This window comes from Carettochelys insculpta, chromosome 14 (genome assembly GCF_033958435.1).
Source record: "Carettochelys insculpta isolate YL-2023 chromosome 14, ASM3395843v1, whole genome shotgun sequence".
NCBI lineage: Eukaryota > Metazoa > Chordata > Testudines > Carettochelyidae > Carettochelys > Carettochelys insculpta.
In genome coordinates, this window is record NC_134150.1 from 23,721,488 (window position 1) to 23,739,706 (window position 18,219).

An 18,219-nucleotide genomic window follows, 5' to 3' on the forward strand; every position below is an offset into this window, starting at 1 on the left:
GCTGTGAAAAGTGACATTGACAAGTGTCTTTAGTACTGAGGGAGGTGCCAACTATTAAAATAACTTGTCTTTTTAACGTTTATAAAATTGTTTTAGACTATTGAAAAGCATTGAAGAATTCGTTTTAAAGAGGGTTATACATGTAGCATGTGAAATAATGTAAAAAGTTTTTAAATTATAAGGATGGGTGGCACACAGAGGTTTGTTATGTGAAAGGGGTCACGTACAAAAAGTTTGAGATCCATTGTTTTAGACTCAGACTTTGCCCTATAGTTTGAACTCGTATGGTAAAAATTTGCCCTTATACTATACAATACCATACCACTGTTCTCCCATAAATCTGCAACCCCACCTTGCATTCAATTGGTTTGTAAACAAACTTGGTTATAACAAACTTTGATTTAATGAACAATCATCTTACTGATGCAGAAAAAGGAATAAAATCCAGTCCTTTCTTTGTTCTGTATTCGTCCTCATGCTGCAACGTCAGCAATGTAAAGACCCAGTTGTTATTTAGGTTGGTGCCTACCACTGCGTGCAAAGGAAAACAGATCTGTTAGGTAAAGGATCATATTACAGTCACTGTGACAAACAGAAATGCATTTCTATTAACATATTCAGACAGAATTTAAAAGAAGAGTTCAACTCAGATCAATTTCACCCTGAAACCCACCTAATTTTTGAAGATTAAAGAAAAAAAAAAGCCATCCAGGGATGTTAATGTTTAACTGGCAAACCTCACCCTAAATCAGATGAGTTTTACCTGTTACAGTTAATCAGTAGGGGCTGGAGCAGTACCTCACTGCAGGCAGGCTGTTGTTACTTCAGCCCCACCAGTCTGCCATAGCTAGGGGTGTTCCAGGCACAGAGCAGGAATGGCTGGAGGCCCACTCCAACTGCCCTTTCTCCCATTCCAGCTGCCCCCCACCCCAGGGACAGCCATACACAGGGGCTGGTCTTGCTGGACTGGAGTGCCTCTGCTCTCAGCATGCTCTGACTGAGGATGCTCTGGCCATGCTGTGCTGCAGGCAGGGATGACCCAGCCACAACAAAAGCCCTGGCCCTTGGCCTGCCACAAGGGGGGGAGGGCTCCAGTCCAGCCAGAACTGTTTAAGCCTGGAAGCTCTCCATATTACATACAGCTCAACAGTCTCACTTTTTTTCACATCTCACCAACATCAAGAGCTAGGGAGAGGGAACATTGGCTGGCAAAGTCCCCCATTAAGCATAGCTCCAATACTAAAGCCACTCAGCATGATGATCTTCCTATAGTCAGGAAAGAACTCTTCCACAAAACAAAGGCAGTTTGGAGCAGCAGGAGTCTGCCAGCTGCCCTTCTGAGGACAGGACTCAGAAAACTAAGCGTTAGAACATGGGTGGAGAGAAGGATCTGTCTAGGGAGAATCTGCACAGAGATCCACAGGTCATCTCTCTATCCCCGCTGTGGGACGAGGACCTGGGACTCCTTTCAGAACCATGTGAATATGCCTGCCAAGTCACATCATGAGCAAGATCCCTTGACAGAATGTTTAAGGCAGCAGAGACATCTTTGAATCATATAGACACACACACACCTAAAAAGAAATTCCCATGAAATAGCATTGGGAAAGGGTTAGCCTTTTTGGTATAAGTGCTCTTCAATTTAGAAGTTGAATGGATTGCCTCTGAGCCAGCTCTCTGTGGCTAGCACACATATCGGAGCTCTGCTCTTTAGAGGCTGACTGCCTTAGCACCTGCCGCTTGGTCTGTACTAGGAAATCACATCAGTACAGCTGAACTGATGATCAACCGGGTCTAGTTCAAATGTAAATCAAGAACAAAGTGTACACAAATGATGCTGAATTCCATTTCTCTTTGTTTACACTTGCAGCTACACCACTTTCAGTTGCATGCATTGTCAGTGGTCATTTTTCTGATGTCAAGCAGGCATCAGAGAAAAGATCCCACCAGTCCAACAAACTGTCTTTGCTCTTTGGTTTTCCAAACTCTCTATGCTTGCCAGCCTGGAAACAGACTAAATAATGTTAAGCACTGAGCCCAAAAAGCTTTTCTGATTGATCTGACTATCACAGTCATACAACATAACTCTGACTCTCAACTTACATGTATTTGTACAGGCAGTTTTCAGTCTTTTAGTACAAGACTAACAGCGCATCAGTGAGTTTGCATGCTTGACTCGATGAAAAAGTTGCCTAATTAATATAAATATTCATTTTTGCTAAGTGGTGTATAATGTGATATTTCCCACATTTCTATCAGACTTTAGTTTCTTTTAGCATTAAAATTTGCACTAAACTACCTCCAGGGGTAATCTAACGGCACTATAAATCATACAGCAGGAAAGTGCTAAGGGACTCAGTAACTACCTCATAAAGCTGCACCGCTGTATACAGGACATTTAAAAATGCAAATCATGCCAGAGATCCATTTGTTAAATTCCTCACCTCTTCAAATCATGAAAAAACAAAGACCATCCTGAAGGATAAAGTAAGCTGAGATACTATAATGTTTGAGTTCTCACCATAGAGACAATTTACAGATGAATATATTGTGTTGTTTTCTCCAAACATCTCATTAAAAATAGCATTTGAGATTTGTAGTAATCTTTAAAGTGTTTACATATTTATGAAATGCCATACATATCTTTATTAAAACCAAGTTTAAGATTAAAGTTACCAAAAATTTAGTCCCATAGGGCGTCTGAAAAACTCCAGTCCTTTTTACCCAACCCCTACATAACTCAAAGATATAAAATGTGCTGAAGCTGCCAAGATTCGGTTGCCATGCTGAATATATTCAAAACCTATTTATATATTTATTATAAATCTGACACAAAAAAGTAAAAAAAAATAAAGTAGAAAATGGAACCAGAAAATTAAAATTTATTTCAAAAGGGCCCAGTACTCTGAAAGTGGTGAAAGAACAGCTTGATGTGTGAACTGTTTTATCATTACAAAATTCTCTAAAATGTAAAAGGCATATTCTTCAGCTCTAAGAGACCTGTCATGAATCTGTTGGCTCCTCACAGCTGCTTTCCAGCTGGCTACTGTGGAACTTCTGCAAAGCTGGTCTCTCCCTCAGTAGGTAGGAAGTATTTCAAACAATCTTTCTGAAACACTTGTACTCCTGGAGCTGAAGTTCACGGAGTGCCTCAGTCTCTCTCTTCAAGGCATCCTTTCTCCAAGGATTTGATTTACAGCCTGGATCATTTGGGCTGTAGGGCTCAGTCAGTCAGTTTCTCCTTCACTTGGCCCCTTTTCCCTATGTAGTGCCCAGATTTAAACAAAACTGCACGTTAGCCCTCCCTTACTAAGGGTGTCTCCTACCTTTAGCTAGTGGAGAGGGTTCTATCCATGTCATAAAGTTAGGCCCTTCAGAACTTGGTTTTTCCCTTTCAAAGGTTGATCACCATAATAGATACCATACACCTAGGCAACAGGCAACCCCTTTTCCTTAGCACAGAAATAACCAAGCAAGAATAAAACATACAGCAAAAACTTAGAGAAAAAAATTAATGAACTACACATAGATTTCTCAAATTGTCATATATAACATCAAAGCATATCCTCTAAAGAGAAACACTGAATAAACCATTCCTACAGGCAATTTTCAAAGTGAGAATATGTGGTACCAAACTATAGACACTTAGGACATAATTATCAGCGTTACAGTGCATCTGTGGAAGCCATCCATCTCTGAAAAGTGTGCCTTAAATATCTAAATATACACACAAAATAAAAAAAAAATCACTTTTGAAAATGTGGTCCTTAATTTTATGTACATGCAATTCTTCAGTGCTCAGTGCAGTGCGCTGTATTGGTGACCTTATTTTTGAAGATACAGATATTGATTGATGCAAGTCAGTATATACAAGAAAACGTTTTGCTGCCATGAAAAATTTAAAATGAAAACTAAACAAAAGCCCTCTAGAAAGTGAATGGATGGGCTAGGGTGGGGCAAGGGGAAGGGAATGAAGCTACTTGGGAGAAGATGCTCAACAACGCTTTGACGATGCCTACAGCAAAGCAGAGAACTTTTGGTGATCTTAATTCCCCAAGTGGTTATGAGATTCTCTGCTTCCTTCCCCCAAACCTCTTCTCGTTCTACATATAACATTTGTTAATGTTGACAGTACGATTGGATAAAATAGAGACAGGGCTGGGCATACCAGTTTCATTGTTGCTGAAGCTAAAATTGTAAGTGTATTTTGGGTACCAGACAATGCTGTGTCTTTTGAATTTTTTTAAAACATATTTCTATAACTTTTTTCATCATTGGTTGCTGAGATTTCCAGATGCTTATCATGAAAAAGTCATAGCTTGTTATGAATGATTTGCACCTTAAAGTTATTGGATCTTTATTCTTCATGAATGACTTACAATATTAAGAAAAAATTAACTAAAAAATTAATCACATATTACTTACCGGGCAGCAGAAAACTGCTTTCTCCCTGTGCCTCTGATATGCTGCAGCCAGTACATTTCCCTCTTGGGATGGTGGGGCACAATCTGATGCACAGGCAGGTGCTAATCATACTACTATGTTAAACTGCACTGCTGCATGCACTGAGGTACCCTCTTTCTCACCCTATTATCTATGATACTGTTTCAGATATTTAGTACATTGTTATTGTCTGTAACATTTGTAGCTCCATTTGCTCAAATGCAGAGTACAAGTGATAGGTCTGCAAAATTAAACAGGCAAAGATTAACTATAATTATTCAGAAGTACAGCTGCTATTGTCTAATCCTGGTACATGTCACATTTTTTCCCTGGAACACAGCAGCGAAAATCATTTAAAAAAGTCATTTGCCACCAAGTCTTTGCTAAGACCTGAACACTTTCAGCCGAAAGTTTTAAGATCTCTTCATAACAATTTTACTGAAGTTCATTATGGGTGGCTGGAAAAACACAGCATTTCATATGGTTTGTATATAAGTCTTAGAAAGTAGTATTAAGAATGAATATAAAGAGCAGAATAGTCTGAATAAATTATTATACTTCGTACAGATCTTAATCATACATCTGTGTTAATGAGAAATAAATCCATTGGGACAACAAAGTTGAAAAGGTGTTAAAATGGTGCGAGATCAAAATCAGGTATATTGTATTTAGAGGAGACTAGTAGTTCTGATATCTGTTGTGTTGCCCATGAAGTTTCCCTGGAACTCAAGCATGATTCAGGATCCTAAATTCTGTCCATCTCACCCATTCACTCCTCAGCAGCTCATGTGGTGAGCAGTTGAAATGCCAAAGCTTCCAGGCTGCAGGGTAGCCTGCCAGGTGGAGTGTTTTAGTATTAAGGGGTTCCCAGAGTCTCTTGCTCCAGGACAGCCCACTAAACAGACTGTTCTAGAACTGTTGCTCCTTTCTTTGTGATTAGGGTTACCATATTTGACCTTTTAAAAAAAAAGGCACCCCTAAGAAGTATTTATATCAGTACCTACCAACTCACGTTATATTACATTATATTATATTATACGTATTTTTGGTCTTTTGAAACATTTCACTATCATTCCTGTATTAACACTGACAAACATGGTAAACTGACATTGCAAACTTAACTATTTTACAGTACATCAATGTTATTATACTTTGACACGTCAGGATGCTTAGGAAGGCAAGAATATTTTTGAGGAAACGCAATAAGAACAACCCTATTTTACTATTCTGATAATATTTCTTGCACATCTGTAGAAGTCACCACTTGCCATTCATTACAGCTGGAGTTCATCCTTTAGGAAAAAAGATCTTGCAGAGGTAGCTTGTAAGATGACAGAAGTTTGCTTTTAATTTGTTTTTGCCTTCTTGTCCCTATGGATTCCAAACTGATTTATTAATAATAAATTACCAGAAACATCATGTCTCTCTTGTATCTAGAAAAATATTGCATGATCAAGATTTGCTTGAGCACATGCTGGGCAACATATTGAGAAGTGCATAGCTGTCATACTGCAACTACTAGCATTGATAGGCCTGCATCTCCTTTACTGCTTCTGAAGGATATCATCAATTCCATTTGAGCTTCTTAGCCAAAGCTGAAGATATTTTCTCACAATGAGAGTACTGTAACCTTGTTAGATATATTCACTGATTTCCCATAGTGATGCTTGCTGATGAAATGCCATGACTAAAACGCAGACAGGATGCATTTACATGACAAAAATGCAATGAACAATCTCTGATTCTACTAAAAAGTGTTTATTGTGAAGAAGAAAGGATGATGAGATTAACTGGGTTAATGGAGACAAAGAAGAAAGAGAACAAGCGTCCTAAAAAGGAATTAAATGATATTAATTGGTTTAAATTGAGATGCAGTGAGATGTGTTTTCTGAAATGAAATCAAGACAACTCCATTTATATAATTTTTTGTACATGAGAAACCAGAGCAGTGTTGCTTAGATGGACTACGCACGTCCCTTCAAAGTCATGTGACATAGCTCAAAATAAAGGACAAAGTGATAGTGTTGCAGAAAAATACCTATTTTAGTGATTTTACACACACATGCGCGTACACACACAGAGAGTGCTCTTTTGTGCCAGTAGTTGCTAGTACTGAGTCTTTTGTGCCAGTAGTTGCCAGTACTGAGTATTGGCACCTCAGCAGACCCAGTCATGGAATTGGCTGGTGGGAGGGGAGGAAAGCTGGCTGAATACTGGCATCTTTTGACAAAAAAAGGCATTATATATAGATGTACTAAGTCTTAATATGTTTTACATTGTATATTCTGCCAAACCATTTCAAGGCAGAAACAGACTTACATTCTTATGGTCATCATTATGTTCTTAGTCCAGAAGTATCTACTGTAATATTGTGTAGTAAAAGAATGTAATGATCTGCTCTTTTGAAATTTTGTTTGGCTAACCCTTGTTACATGTGTGACAGTGAGGCGTGCATGAGAGATAAGTGTGAAGGCCATAGCAAGATCACATGCTAGAAGGAGGACCCAGCAGTGAAGAAGAAGGCACAGAGATGACTGCATATCAAAAGAGGGCAGACTGACAACTCAGGACCCTGACAGAAAAGACACGGAACCAGCTTAGCATGGAAAAACAAGGAGCAAGATGGACAACCTGAGATAACAAACATCCATCAGAAAAACAGCATGACGATGAACCATTATAAAAGAAGGACTGCTTTCCCATAAGGGTTCCATTCTGCCACTGAACACTGGAGCCTTGGTCTACACTGAGCTAGAACCCCATTCCCGTTTTACTTTTCCTGCATGGCCACCAAGCTAAGGCAAGCGAGAGACCAGTAACTATAAACATCAACTGGCAGGAGAGAGAAAGAAAGAGGGGGAGGGAGAGAGAGAGAGAGAGAGACAGAGCGCATATGCTAGCTGCTTTTCCACTGTATTTTTAATAAATGTGGTGTATTGCCTTTTTCCCCCATAAAGAACCTGTGTGCTTCTTATAAGCATAACAATAGTAGATAACTTAAGAATCCTCTGAGAAAAGAGCTAAATTCTGCACACATTGCTCAAACAAGACTCCCAGACCCCAGATCCTCAAAAGTATTTAGATTATTTCAGTGGAAATAAATACCTTAATGCCTTAAATACCTTTGAGGAGCTAGGCTCTGGTGACTTCACCAGAAGAGGTTCTCAAGTAACGGCAGCAGACTTTGGCATCTAATGTATTTCCTGGCACCATAAGGATGGGAAGAGGATCACATTAGCTACACCTATACTAGAGAGTTTTGTCGACAAAATTTGCAGAATATCTATGCACAAAACGTGTTTTGTCAACAAAAGTCTGCACTTCTGCCAACAGCGTTCTGCCTCTCCATTATGAGAAATAACACCTTTGTGGACAGTTTCTGTTGACCAAAAAGCCCTGTAGGCACTCCAGAGGGCCCTCTGTCGACAGACAGGTCTTCTGATTCACCAGTCCTGTTTGCTGAGCTTTGGCTGGCCATTCTGTAGAGAAACAGTCAGGCAGTCTGGTTGCTCTGTTGATGGAGCAGATTGCTCTTTCAAGCCACTTTTGTGTGTGGATGTGATCTGCCAGCAGTTTTGGTGGAAGATCTCTTCTGACAGAAACTTCTGTCAACAGGTCTCTGTAGTGTAGACGTAGCCATTTTGTTTTGTCTTGGAACATCACATGTAAGTCAAAACAAGGAACTGGACATTCGGAGGACTAATAAGAGATTATTTTCCATGGTCTGTGCATGACCTCTTCAGCTGGAGTGCAGAGGGTAGTTGAATGATCTTGACTCAACCCAGCACAAGAAAGATAGTGGAGATCAGTATCTAGCCTCTTTTCATTCTTATGAGAATGATAAAGCCAGAGCCACAGCAGTGCCCTGAAAAACTGTCTGTACTTAATGCAGAGAAAAAAGAAATTGGAAAGAGAATTTCTGTCTTTTCATTATAACGTTTGCGGGCAATAGTAGTAGAGAAATCAAGAGAAGCTGGCAATGCAGTAAGAGAAGGCTAAGAACATAGACCTATTCACTGTTCTGTAGATAGTAGCTTTATTTGAACCACAGATTATTAGACAATTTTCTTTTACACCGTGGGTAAGAATAATTCCTTCCATTGCAGGAAGGAATAGATGAAATTCTATATCAGCATTGGAAAATAAATAACTAAATAAAAATCACTCCTGGGGGCCAGATCTAGCCTGCCCAGTTGATTAGCAGAGCATGCATACATACAGCAATCAGCACGTATTTAGCTGCCCTTCCCCTCCAACCTTGTTTCATTTGCAGCCAGGCTGTTCCTACAAATCTCCTGCTTGCTGTGTAGAAGGACAGGTGGTGGAAGGGATAGTGCTGAAGTCACGGTGTTCCCGTGTCTCTGTACCCCATCCTTACAGAGCAAGGAACGGGGAGAGGGAGACACACAGTGGAACTGCTCCAGTCTGAAGCATCGATGGTAAGTGACAAACTCAGGAGTGCAGAGTAGGGCAGGAGGGAGACAATACAGCAGGACAATACAGCAGGACAGATTTCCCTTAACAAGACTGAGGGTGGCTTCTCTCAGACACTTACCCAGCAGCAGCCAGCATGCATTCTGTATCACTGTCACAAATACCCAGTCTGTGCCACACATGCAGAGTCACTGTTACATATACACTGCAACAAACACTCAATATATGTCAAAAAGTCTGTCTGTCACACAAAGGCTATGTCTACACTAGCCCCAAACTTCGAAATGGCCATGTACATGGCCATTCCGAAGTTTACTAATGAAGCGCTGAAATACATATTCAGCGCCTCATTAGCATGCAGGCGGCCGTGGCACTTCGAAGTAGGCGGGGTCCTTTCGAAAAGGAGCCCCGTTGGGATGAGCCACGCGGCGGCGAGCCGTGTCAATTTCGAAGTCCCCTTATTCCTATGAGCAGATGGGAATAAGGGGACATTGAAGGAGGCGGGGTCCTTTCGAAAAGGAGCCCCGTCTGAACGAGCCGCGTGGCGGTGAGCCGCATCAATTTCAAAGTGCCGCAGCCGCCCACATGCTAAGGAGGTGCTGATATGTATTTCAGCGCTTCATTAGTAAACTGCGAAATGGCCATTTACATGGCCATTTCGAAGTTTGGGGCTAGTGTAGACACGGCCAAAAAGTATTTCTCTTTCACACTCATACACATTCTTTGCCTCTCTGTAACCCCACAGCCCCAATCCTTCCTGCCGAAGCACCGCCTCTTCTGGAGGACCCAGAGCCAGCCCGCAACCAGTACCAAAATTCATAGAGTGGTCCCACTGCAAAAATTATTGCCCATCCCTCTCTTGTGTGCTCTGTCATGCAGTGCTCTCTGCAGGCCTTAAAACCTATAGAACACAAAGCAACCAAAGCAAATCGTAATAGTATTGATCTAAAAGATACAGCACACAAATTCTTACTACAAGGACATAGGCAAATGTTTTTACTTGTGGGGGCTGGAGTTAAAATATAACAATTGTTGAATATCATTGAAATGAGTAGTTTTGTCCCATAATAAATGCCTTTCAATAAAGTTAGATAAATGAGCTCCTATTCCTAACTCACTGCTTCTTTTATTTATTATTACAAATTCCTAAAGCCCTTCCCAAGGTCCCAGTTATCTATGCCTAGGAGTGTTTTAACAGGTCTCCTTAAGTGGTTATGTGTTGTCCTGGTCCAAGTCAAAATCAATATCTGTTTAAGAAGCAGTGATAAGAGCCAGGATCACTAGAGATACTTTATCTATGAAAAAGTGTTAAACAATGAATAACACAAACATAGATAGTCTCCTAACCTGAAGCAAATACTCACCAGCAGTCACAGAAACCTATCTCTGCAATAAATTCTATTGCCACTATGTCCACATACCTATAAAAGCAACAGCATCACAGAACCTCACCACACAAGTCACACAATCAGAGGCTCATTCACCTGCACAGGTAGTAACGTGATATATGCCATCATGTGCCTGCAGTGCCGCTCAGCCATGTATGTTGGCCAAATTAGTCTCTGTACCAAAGGAAAAATGGACACCAATCATCAAGGAAGTCAACATATATAAACCAGAGGAACACTAACCTCCCTGGACAGTCAGTAATGGACTTAAAGGTAGAATCATAGGGTTGGAAGAGACCTCCCAAGCTCATTGAGTCCAGCCCCCTGCAGAAAGCAGGGCCAATCACAAATAAATCACCCAGCCAGGGCTTTGTCATGCTGGGACTTAAAGACCTCTTAGGGAAGAATATTCTACCACCTCCCTAGGTAGCCCATTCCAGAGCGTCACCATTCTCCCAGTGAAACAGTTTTTCCTGATATCCATCCTAGATCTCCCCCACTGCAACTTGAGATCATTGCTCCTTATTCTATCATCTGTCACCACAGAGATCAGCCTCTCTCCACCTACTTTGGAACCCCTCTTCAGGTAATTGAAAGATATTATCAACTGTCCCATGCCCTTCTCTTCTGTAGATTAAACAGGCACAAACCCCTCAGTCTCTCTTGATAAGTCATCCCGCTAGACTCTCTCTAGTGAGTTCACATCATTTCTGTAGTGCAGAACCAGGAATTGCTCAGTCTCAGCTCTCCCAGACATGTTTGTTACCTCACTGACAAGGTCATAACAAGTCCTCTTTTTCCACCTGCTTGTGCCCCAGTCAGCACACAACTGTGGTCCACATGACATCCTCAGGGCTACATAGCTAATACATCTATTGTGCAGATGCAGCCAACATAACACAGAGAATTGCGCATAACGGAATATACATTAAGAATCACTGCCCTAACAGATGAGTAGAAATCTATACCATGTATGAGCATCACATGATGAATTATTCCACATCAAGAACTTTTACGTGGCTCTTCTTTTAAGCTTCCATACATATGGTTAAAGGAATACAATTACTAATGTGACTCAAGTAGTTTATTGGATTGAAATCTAAAATGGAAAAAAGTTTGGTGTGAACACGTAGGACTAGTGTTTCGCTCTTACCTCAATAATCTGCATAAAATACAGAGAAGGTATTAGAATGGAGTCTCCATTGCCCTGTTGCTGTGCCACTGGACACAGATAATTCTTCAGGACAACATTTCTGCTGAACGGGTCAGATGGTTGGGACATCCTGTACTGTATGCTTCCATAAGAAAAAGACCTGTTCAAAATTTCTACCAAACAGATGTAAGGCATTATTTGCTTCCAATTTCCTAAATTTCCAGAGAAGGAAACAAAACACTAATTAGTACAAATATATTTCAACTCTCTTGAAGTTAATTGTTGTTTAAATAACTATGAACAATGTCACAGTACAGAACATTGGTGTGTGTGCTTGTTTGGGAAGGTGCTTTGTATGTTATATCTAAATAAGCATGTGTGTCATATTGAATGACATAACAATTATCTTTGCATATATCTAGGTTTAGTGAATTATAAAGACTAAATCCCATATAAACAGTTCAAAAATGACAGGTTTACAGGAATTAGATCACTTGCATGTTTTAAATCAAAGCAGCTTGTGAGTAACACAAACACATATTCATATCATAACTTAGATAACGTCCATTTTTAAAGCCCTTAGAATTTGAAATACTCACACATACCAGGCCAAATCCTACAGTGTTATTCAGTCAAATTCCCATTGACTTCAATGAAAGTTTTGCCTGAGTAAGGAACTCATAAAGTTAGCTATTTATAACAGCTGCATATTTAGCAACTTTGTTCTTGAGCTCAGAAATTGTATGCTAAATTCCATTTTGAAGAATTTTGTTCAGCTGAGATATAGCTGTATAAATATAACTGTAAAGAGAACACCAAAAGAACTCAAATTACTATATATAACAATGTAGTGGATCATATATACTACAGTGTTTCTCAAGCTGTGGGTCAGGACCCCATTTTAATGGGGTTACCAGGGCTTAGAGTTTCTGAGGCCCAGGGCCAAGTCCAAGCTCTGACACCTAGGATGAAAGCTGAAGCCCAATTGCTTCAGTCCTCAGTGGGGGGGCTAAGGTTACAGGCTCCTTTTCCCCCACCTGCTTGTTGCGGAAGTCCTTGGGCTTTGCCACCTCCTCCCCGTCATACCCAGAACAATGTAGCTCAGGTAGTCATGCTTCAGCCCTCCATTCTGGGGTCATATCGTAATTTTTGTTGTCAGAAGGGGGTTGTGGTTCAATGAAGTTTAAGAATCCCCGCTCTATAATCATCTCCTTTAATTCAGGAACTCAATTTTATGGCTGAACTATTGAGGCCTTCTGTAAATATTGTTTTTAGAAAACAATTATTTTGGGTCATATGTGGCCGTGTCTACACGAGCCCCAAACTTCGAAATGGCCACGCAAATGGCCATTTCGAAGTTTACAAATGAAGCGCTGAAATGCATATTCAGCGCTTCATTAGCAGGCAGGCGGCCGCAGCACTTTAAAATTGACGTGCCTTGCCACCACGCATCTCGTCCTGATGGGGCTCCTTTTCGAAAGGACCCCGCCTACTTCAAAGTCCCCTTATTCCCATCAGCTCAATTTTGAAGTGCCGCAGCCGCCCGCATGCTAATGAAGCGCCGAATATGCATTTCAGTGCTTCATTAGTAAACTTCGAAATGGCCATTTGCGTGGCCATTTCGAAGTTTGGGGCTCGTGTAGACGTAGCCATGTGAGTGGCAGCATCTCATTAGGAGATAAGGAATTCTTCTCTGTGCCACAGCAATAAACTACTAAATACAGCTGTAACAGGCCAAAACACAAAAGCAGCAGTGCTGCTGAAGGTTTTTGGCTATTGTTACAGAATAAAGTAATACTTTATTGATAAACAATAATAAAGTAATAAGGATACTGTAATAAGGGTCATGTGAATGCTTAATACAGTATTTCTCATATTATTTAACCACTAAGAAAAAGAAGGAAAAAAGTCTTTGTGAGACACCTACTGTTTGAAATTAAATCTTACAGTCCTTCGAAAGGAACATTTTGCTAATCAAATATTACTTCCTGAAGTTAGACACATCTTCAAAATACTCTTCTGTCATGATACTGGATTGATAGTACATATTTAGTAGGTAGCCAACTATATTGATATTGATCATCTTCCTCAGCTTGACAATCACAATTATAAAGAGTACAATATTCCAATGTGGCAATTCTCCAATATTGTTAACTGAATATTTTAAAAAATCTGTGAAATATGTTATTTTAGTAACAGTAGCAACAACCTTTCATCATTAATTAAGTAATAAGATTCCCCTAGAAGACTTTCAGCATTAAATTCTGGGGTAATCAGAATTTCAAGAACAGTAAATACATAGACACTGATTTAAAAAAAGGCAGTTACATTGACAAACTATAAGTAAGAATTTCAGGCTTCTCTGGGCCTATTGCCAAGTTTCTTAAAACATAACAGAATTCCTTGTGTTCAAAAGTAACTAGGAATATTTGAACAGATTAGACCTAAATAATATGTAAACATTAGTAATATAAAATATTTGAGAGTTTGTAAACACTTTAAACTCTTAAATGTTGAAGGTCCTTAGGAATCTATATGTATTTACCAAATTGGATTTATTTCTGTGAACTCAAAGAAAAAGTACAAATGGATCATCACATTTATAGCGTGTAACCTATGCCTGCTTGGTGTGGCACTCTGTTCCACGCTACTGGCACCTAGGCCAGCTAAAGGCTGAAGAGTCTGCCACAACCTTGGCTAAGAGAGATGTGTCTTTTAGGTCATGCCTTGAGAGTCATGCATTAAGCTTTAGCAATCCCAGGTTTGATCCTGGCTGTCAATGAACCGCATCTATAATCATAAAATGGATTGAAAGATTTAGAAGCAGGCTTCTGAGAAGTTTGAAAAGCAGGAATACTGAACTTTTGTTCATCTACAAAAATGGTACTTAAGAGTCTCTGGACCCAATACTGTATGTAAAAAAAGATTAAATAACTAATTTTATTTAACAATAATTTAACTCCTCTGTTACAATATTCAGATATCACGGAGAAGTTCATTTGATCTGTGACTCATTCTGACAAACCTGCTTCTGTACTTTATATAAAATAGTCCATCTTGCATCAATACTTACTGCATACAAATACATGAAAAAACCAAATAGACAGCTGACTAGAAAACAATGAGATAAAAAAACATTGTGCTACATGCCTCTAGATTTTTTTTAGGGGCCAAACTCTCCTTCTGTCTTTGAAACTCATAAGCCATGTCTACACTAGCCCCAAACTTTGAAATGGCCATGTAAATGGCCATTTCGAAGTTTACTAATGAAGCGCTGAAATACATATTCAGCGCCTCATTAGCATGCGGGCGGCCGCGGCACTTCGAAATTGACGCAGCTTGCCGCTGCACGGCTCATCCCGACGGGGCTCCTTTTCGAAAGGACCCTGCCTACTTCAAAGTGCCGCGGCCGCCCGCATGCTAATGAGGCGCTGAATATGTATTTCAGCGCTTCATTAGTAAACTTCGAAATGGCCATTTACATGGCCATTTCGAAGTTTGGGGCTAGTGTAGACATAGCCATAGTGGAATTATCAGTGATTGCAATGATACCTTCTCATGGCATAAGAACTCATCAGCTGCAGACTCACTGCTAATAAACATGTTTAGAGTAACTTATTAAGACATAACCTTTCAGTGTGTGAGAAAATAATATGCAATCAAACATGCAGCATTAACAGCTAAAAAGCTAAAACAAAATGTTAGGATTGCCGCAGCTTTCTCTGAGTGAATCAAAGCATATGGTGGTATAATGGAGCATGAATTTACAGCAACAGAGATGTACAATACAGATTAAAGCTTCATCTGTGAGGACATACTGCACAGCAAAAAAACAACAATTATTGTGTTTGGTGCTTTGTATTTTAATGATCAATAAAAGAGCTTTGGTAGAGCTAGGGCTCCATCTGCTGTTAACATGATAATAATAAAGCTTCCTCAAAAGCATCAGCCAAAGCGTACACTCCTGATAACAAAACAAAAAGCAGTCAAGTAGCACTTTAAAGACTAGCAAAATAGTTTATTAGGTGAGCTTTTGTGGGACAGACCCACTTCTTCAGACCATAGCCAGACCAGACCTGGCTATGGTCTGAAGAAGTGGGTCTGTCCCACGAAAGCTCACCTAATAAACTACTTTGCTAGTCTTTAAAGTGCTACTTGACTGCTTTTTGTTTTGATAGTGTATAGAGTAGCACGGCTTACTCTCTGTTACTACTCCTGATAACACTATCTTTAAAAAAGGGAGAGCAGGCCCAATAGGAAACCAGCAGTATACCCCAACTTTCAAGACGGACACAGGACATCAGGTCTGTACAAGTCAGGAATGTGAAAGTGAGTGACTCTAGCTCCACTAAAAGAAAACCAAAGCTTTTTTTCCCTTTCACTCTTGCCTCTTTTGCAGCTAGCCATAGTAAGCTACTCAATTGCCCCTTCTTCTGTAACAATTATAGAGAAGTGAAGCAAAAAAAAAAATTCTCCACTAATTGCTCTCCCACCCACTGCAAGAATTTTTAATTCAAAGCACCAAAAAGGAAACAATTTGACATCTTTTATGATTGATTTTGGTTATATTATTACCCCCTAAATTTCTATAGAAATATTAATTTTTTTTTAAACTTGTGGCACTTTCAGTCCCCAAAGAGCTTCCTGTTTGGTAAGTTGCATGTGAGATGAGGTGGGATCTAGTGGTTGGCATTTGGGCCACATGAACTCCCAAATTAGTTTCTATGTCCTTGCCAGATTAGAGATCTCTATCAATCATATGTCATCACTTGTGTAACACTGATTAAGCACCACTGGGTGGACTTAGTCCAAATGTCCACTCTGAATTGGTATAAGCCGTAAGCACCACCTTACACCAGTTCTGGTGAGGGCTTTCCATGCCCTTTTAGATTTAGAGGGAGGGTAATAGCTGAGGTGCTGTGAAAGCATAGCTACTTGCTTTTCCTCCTCCTTTGGTGGGTACTGAAATACAGAATCACAGAATCATAGAATACGAGGACTGGAAGGGACCTCGAGAGGCCATCGAGTCCAGCCCAGCCCCTGCCCCAATGGCAGGACCAAGTACTGTCTAAACCATCCCTGATAGGCATCTATCTAACCTGTTCTTAAATATCTCCAGCGATGGAGATTCCACAACCTCCCTTGGCGATTTATTCCACTGTTTGACTACCCTGACAGTTAGAAACTTTTTCCTAATGTTCAACCTAAACCTCCCTCACTGCAGTTGAAGCACATTGCCTCTTGTTCTATCCTCAGAGGCCAAGAAGAACAAGTTTTCTCCCTCCTCCTTATGACACCCTTTTAGATACCTGAAAACTGCTATCATGTCTCCCCTCAATCTGCAATAGTATCTGCAACAGTCCATAGATGGACATGGAGTTGCATAGCCAGAATGGGCATAATCGGTTATGGATCACGTCCTATGGCACGCATAACTGGGAGGTGTATATCAAGAAAGGACATGCGTGGCAGAGATTCCTGTCTCAGCCAGTGATCCACAGTTGGGGAAGTGAGGCTGCAGAACATTTCTGAAGAGGTGTGGGAATCTAAGGCAGGCAATGGGGCCCATGGCTTGTGGGGGACACAGAAACACAGCTATCAAAACAAGGAAAGCTAACAGCTGAGCAAGCTGCTGCTCACAGAGGACAGCTCTGAGGGTGGAGACTGACTGTCACTTTGAAGCTTTACTCTTAGGCTGTGTCTACACTATAGTTTTGTCGACAGAAGGGGCCTGGACAGTCTCGACAGAACTCCAGATTTCTCTCAACAGTTTTTACCCTCAAAAATTTGAGGCATGACGATCTACACACGTCTGTCGACAGAGAAGACCTCTCGACAGACTGTTCTAGTGTAGACACAGCCTTAAGTATCAGAGAGGTGGCCATGTTAGTCTGTAGCTTCGAGAACAACAAGAAGTCTTGTGGCACCTTATAGACTAACAGATATTTTGGAGCATAAGCTTTCATGGGCAAAAAGCTTATGCTCCAAAATATCTGTTAGTCTATAAGGTGACATAGCCTTAGAAACTCAGCAGGGCCAACAGTCTCTGGGGGGCCTGGGGCCCGGTGGGAGGGAGCCGCTTTAACCTCTGACAGCCATCCGGTAATATTGAGATTTTGTTATCGGTAATAGGGCTCTCTAATTCAATCTAACGGCATTTACAATGAAGATTTAATATGGAGCTAACAGCTACGGGCCGTAGCCTCTGATGGACACGCTCAAGGTGCACCAGCAGCAAATCGCCACAGATCGCAGTTTATGATCCGCTGGTGTGTTGAAATCTGCTACGAGTAGAAAACTCCGAGGGAGGCAGTAACTGATGTTACCCCGACTCTGTGCCCCAGAAGGGGCGGGGCCAAGGCAGAAGCCGGGGCGCAGCACTGCCTGGAGCACGGTGCTGGGACACCCACGGTCGCAGAGAGCTGCGCTCCCGCCATCCTCCCACGGGGCCCTGAGCTCCGAGCCCCTTTGGCACGGGGGCCCCGGGGCAACTGCCCCTCCTCCCAAGTGAGTGGGCCTGTTATAAACTACAGGGTAACGTCACCCCACTGGGTCTCCCACGCACTACTGCGAGGGGCGCCACTCGTCTCGCGGACACCGGAGGAGAGACGCCGCCGCCTGTAGCGCAGACGTACCGAAGCCGCCGGGTACAGCAAGTCGCAGCCGGGTGGATCGGTCCTGGCCAGAGAAACAGATGCACGTGGCCCGCTAGTGCAACTGGCCCCAACGCGGCACTGACAGACCAGCTACGGCGGAGCCACTCGCCACCCCGGCGGGCCCCGTGCAGTGTCTGCGGGGGTT

General features: G+C 41.3%; 1 long non-coding RNA gene across 3 annotated transcripts; it reads right to left on the reverse strand.

Annotated features, from left to right (window-relative positions):
* Positions 1-455: 455 nt before the first annotated feature.
* On the reverse strand, positions 456-18,202 carry LOC142020836 (uncharacterized). 3 transcript variants are annotated; one of them, XR_012647517.1, is made up of 4 exons: positions 18,054-18,202; positions 11,419-11,630; positions 10,362-10,439; positions 456-531 (listed from the first exon to the last, which is right to left on the reverse strand). It is a non-coding gene; the product is annotated as an uncharacterized LOC142020836 (long non-coding RNA). The 3 variants fall into 3 exon arrangements; XR_012647518.1 differs by lacking the exon at positions 18,054-18,202 and adding an exon at positions 12,024-12,134 and having other exon boundaries at positions 11,419-11,591; XR_012647519.1 differs by lacking the exon at positions 10,362-10,439 and having other exon boundaries at positions 467-531.
* Positions 18,203-18,219: the final 17 nt, after the last annotated feature.